The 5051-nt window shown below is 35.6% G+C and overlaps 1 long non-coding RNA gene across 3 annotated transcripts; it reads left to right on the top strand.

Annotated features, from left to right (window-relative positions):
• The first annotated feature begins 1644 nt into the window (after positions 1-1644).
• Positions 1645-5051, top strand: LOC139824947 (uncharacterized). Of its 3 annotated transcripts, none has more exons than XR_011735388.1 (3): positions 1645-1952; positions 2011-4821; positions 4915-5051. It is a non-coding gene; the product is annotated as an uncharacterized lncRNA (long non-coding RNA). The 3 variants fall into 3 exon arrangements; XR_011735387.1 differs by having other exon boundaries at positions 1779-1952; positions 2011-2432; positions 2542-5051; XR_011735386.1 differs by having other exon boundaries at positions 1794-1952; positions 2011-5051.

The following is a 5051-nucleotide window of genomic DNA, read 5'->3' as shown; positions in this document are numbered from 1 at the left end:
TAGTAACGTCGGGTCACTCGTGCACTTTCAAAATTTCGTCTGGCTCTCACAACGGCTGTTTACGCACTAGACCGTCGGCGCTTGGGGAGCTAGTAGCTTAGTAGTATACAATTTTTTTCAGTATAGTTTAGTCCCGCCCCCCCTTCCCTTCGAGCTACAGGGGACAGTCACTTTCGCCAGGGCACGAGTGACCCGACGTTACAGGTTAAGAGTTAATATACATATAGTAATGTCAACATTAAAAACGGCGATGCGAGTCAGCGCAGAACGTGGAGCGCAATAAAGTTTAGGCGTGTATTTACATATGACGAACGTTTCGGCCCCTCATTTGGGCCATCTTCAGCGTTTATTAATAAAATGAAACTATTCCTGCGGAGATCGAAGCAGCAAACTCCCTTCCTGGAGAGATGTCATGGCAAGCGAGCAAATAAACCCGGTTGCGGTGGACATTCCACTAAAATCGAAAAAGCTATAAGTTTATCGTTACAGAAAGGAAAAAGGAGAAAGCTCACCTTAAGCTCCGCAGTAGTCGAGACAAGTACAGAATAAAAAAGTCGCAGCAATACAATATAAAAACAGAATTTTGGTTCTCCCATGGGCTCTCCTTTGTCTCCCGATCTTGCCGACTTAGTTTTACAGGATATTGAGACGAGGGCTATTGGAGTTCTTAGCTTCCCCCTACCGTTCTTTTATAGATACGTGGATGACATCGCGATGGCCATTTCTTCCGATATGGCTGATCTTACTTTACAAACTTTCAACTCTTTCCATCCACGTTTGCAGTTTACCATAGAGGTCGGTAACAGCAAACTCAATTTTTTAGATACCACCATTATCAACAACAATGGTCTTATCGAATTTGATTGGTATCATAAGCCCACCTTTTCGGGGCGTTATTTGAACTTTAACTCTTGTCACCCCTCGTCTCAAAAGCGTGGTACCATTATGGGACTTATCGACCGAGTCTTTTTGCTTTCTCATCCAAGGTTTCACGAAAAAAATCTGAGATTTATTGTTGGCATCCTTTTGAACAATGATTACCCTCTTGATTTCATTTTCAACACAATGCATGAACGTCTAAAAAGTCTCTTTTTCAAACAAACAAAAAAACAAATTTCGAATGATACTCTAGACGACGCCGCTTTTAAAAAATGGTTTACCGTTCCGTATTTTCCGTCACTTTCTATCAAATTTAAAAATATTTTCAGGCAATCAGACACTCATTTATCATACTACAGTATTAATAAACTGAACAAATTTATCAAAGTTCAGAAGGATGCCCTCCCGCGTTTCTCAACGAGTAATGTGGTCTACAGGATTTGTTGCCGGGATTGTGACGCATCATACGTGGGACAAACCGGTAGACAATTAAAAACCACATTGTCTCCACATCAATAGAAATAGTTCCTCCCACTCTGTGATTACCGATCATAGGGCCGGTATTCATAGTCTTTAAGATCGTCTTAAGTAATGTCTTAAGACGCTAATACGGCTCTGTGATTGGTTCATAACATCTTAAGATTGAACTTAAGACGGTCTTAAATAACTATGAATACCGGCTTTAAACTCAAAATAATCACGACTTTAATTGGGATAACGTTGAGATCTTGGATCACGAAAGATTTTATCATAAACGACTCGTTTCGGAGGTTCTATACATTAGCCAACAACGCCTCGGCTTAAATCTCCAATCAGATACCGATTTTCTGCACCACGCTTACTTGCCTATCGTAAGCAATGTTTAGCCTTCGGTTTCCTTCCTTGGCTGGTTACATTGTTTACGATAACGGCTCCGATCTACATACGTTGCGACCTTCTTTTCATTTCGATTCTAACTTTACGTTGACTGCAATGTTCTTACTTTAATTCCGAGATGTGCTACTCTCCGGTTTTATATTGTATTGCTGCGACTTTTTTATTCTGTACTTGTCTCGACTACTGCGGAGCTTAAGGTGAGCTTTCTCCTTTTTCCTTTCTGTAACGATAAACTTATAGCTTTTTCGATTTTAGTGGAATGTCCACCGCAACCGGGTTTATTTGCTCGCTTGCCATGACATCTCTCCAGGAAGGGAGTTTGCTGCTTCGATCTCCGCAGGAATAGTTTCATTTTATTAATAAACGCTGAAGATGGCCCAAATGAGGGACCGAAACGTTTGTCATATGTAAATGCACGCCTAAACTTTATTGCGCTCCACGTTCTGCGCTGACTCGCATCGCCGTTTTTAATGTTGACATTTTCACGAGTCTCAATACATTATACATATAGTAATTACACAATAATCACAATATATTATTTAATATTACGTATTGTGTTATTAATACGTATTGATTGATCATTATGACGTCTATTTTGCTGATTGTGAGATTCGATGAGGAACAACTCTTTTCACGGAGAGAGAACTCTTAATGACTATAGTTGCGTTCAAACATTGGTAAGTTTCTCCTTTTCTTTTTTTCTTCAATCTATACAAATATTAGATGATGTTAAACGAAGGTTATTTTTAATTGTCATCCTTTATAATTATATCAATCATCTTATAGCCAAGGTTGTCTCAAGTACATCTCGAGATGCTATATGATTGAGATGGTCATTATTATCTGTTAACTTTCCGTACGAAGCAAGAGCCAAATTATTGATTACTCGTTTATATACATATTTAATAACACAGGAAATCAATTAATAATAATATTAAATGAGCCTACAAAATGCAACCGCATTTTTAAAATAACTTTCTGTTTTTTTTTTACAACAATCGATTCTTTTTATTATTCTACGTATAAAAGTAAAGTCATGAAAATATTTTATGAGATATTTCAAATTTTATATTAAAAATATCATGACAAAATTTAAAACATCTCAGAAAATTTTTGACAAAAGACAGCTTTATTATAGTGTTTGAAAACGTCTCGGCAAGTTCTACAATTTTTATCTCAAGAAAAACATTAAGTTCCATTTAAGAAATTATTTGAAAATACTTGAAAACGATGACATCTAGCTACGACATGACTCACATCGGAATCATGTGTTCCCCTTCAAACCAAACAACTTTTATTTTGAAGGAAGCATTTTCTTCTACGATTACCCTTACGGAAAGAAACTACAGCCAGTAAATATTACACTTGTGTAGTTACTACAGGACTCCCTGTAGTTATCACAGAAAGGAACACAATAATCTGTAGTTATTACACGCTGTAATTCCTTTAGTGCGTGAAATTCCTGTAATATGGAATACATGTCTAATCATGAAGTGTAAAATCCACTACACGTGTAATCCTCTATATGTGTAATATACTACACGTGTGGTAAGTGACTTGTGTAGTAGACTACACGTGTAATCCATTATATGTGTAATATACTACACGTATGGTAAGTGACTTGTGTAGTAGACTACACATGTAATCTACAAAATGTGTAATACACTACTACACGCGTGTATTAAACGTAATGCTACCAGTAATCCATGAAATTTGAAATAGCGAGCCTCATATATGGAGGGGTAAAAACAACAGTGGTGTAAGTCAAATTTTTAAAAATATTTTCTCATGCGCATAGATGCAATTTATATATTGTACAGATTGCATCTATGCACACAAGAAAAGATTTTTAAAAATTTGAGTTACACCACTGTGGTTTTTACCCCTCCATATATAGTATACTTTTACTTCAATGCAGCTGTATATAAATTATTTCTATAAATATTGTTTGAAATTTATTAGATTTAATGTATCACTTTTTAACCACATTTTATTATTTTTTAATTTCATATTTTATAAGTAAATAAATATAAAAAAATATAAAGTATCAGTGTGTATACAGGGTATTCGCCATTTTGACATCATATAAATATATATTTTTCTTATATATATTATAATTATACACTACAGATTATTTTCCTATAATTCCACAGTGATATTACAGGCTATTATTATCCTGTAATATCGGCAAGATATTCACAAAAAAAATATTCTACTGATAAGTGGGGAAATTTGTTTCTTAAGATGATTTTTGAAAAATTATATATTTGCGCTGGTTATGACATATGTAGACTATATATAACACATCAAATTAAGAAGTAGTCTACCACGTAAGGCAGTTGGCTCACGATCCAGAGGTCCCGAGTTCGAATCCCACCAAGGTAAGGTTTTTCAAATACAAGAAAATATTTATAATCATAGACTGCATCTTAAGAAACAAATTTAGTTATAAAATAGTAATAAAATTTCGAAAAAAATATTTTTTTTATGCCGGGTGAATATCGGAAATCAGTGTCCTCTAGTATTAAGGGACTGCAATCTTAAGTTTAGTGTCTCATGGTTAGAGGATATTCCTCTAGATTTTAAAATATCTTCTTGAGACTGTATTTCAGAGGAAAATTCTCTAAAATCAAGCGGGAGCTACTAAATGACAAAATACAGGCTATTTTCCTGTAATATTTTCCTGTAATCCGAGCATATAGTACGAAAATATTACAGTATATTACAATACTTCAGTCTGTAATTTCGTGTAATACTTTTATGTAGTTCCTGTAATATAATTTTCTGTAATCCGCTGTAGTTTCTTTCCGTAAGGGTAAAAATAATAAAGTACTTGAAAAGGGGGGTAAATTAAAATGGAACACTGTATATGTGCGCTCGTATACAGATGGCCATCAGATCTAGGATTCTCATGAAAGTTTCGGTTTTTGGTTTCCATTTCGGCCAAAATTAAAAAAAAAATAGATATTTCGGTCGGACTCTGATTGACATGTCTGATTAAATCTTTTACCAATCTGGTTGACAGACTGTTATCAATTTGCTTACTTGAAAAGTTAATCGACATTGGTAATAATTAATCGTATAGGTCACAACGTATCTCGTGCATTTTGTTGTAAACTATTCGTAGTGTTTTGTGACCAGAAGCAGAAAACTTTGCAGGCGTCGATAGTCACGCAGGTCGCAGCGAAGAACCCAGAACCACGGTCTGAACGATCTCGTGACGGTGAGCCTGCGGGCCCTGCGGTCGACATCAGGGGATCGATTATGTATCTTTTCCTTTAAGCCGAGGGCACACA

This window comes from Temnothorax longispinosus, unplaced genomic scaffold (genome assembly GCF_030848805.1).
Source record: "Temnothorax longispinosus isolate EJ_2023e unplaced genomic scaffold, Tlon_JGU_v1 HiC_scaffold_702, whole genome shotgun sequence".
Classification (NCBI taxonomy): domain Eukaryota; kingdom Metazoa; phylum Arthropoda; class Insecta; order Hymenoptera; family Formicidae; genus Temnothorax; species Temnothorax longispinosus.
Note: the sequence above shows the minus strand (reverse complement) of the source record. Positions and strands in the feature narration are given on the sequence as shown.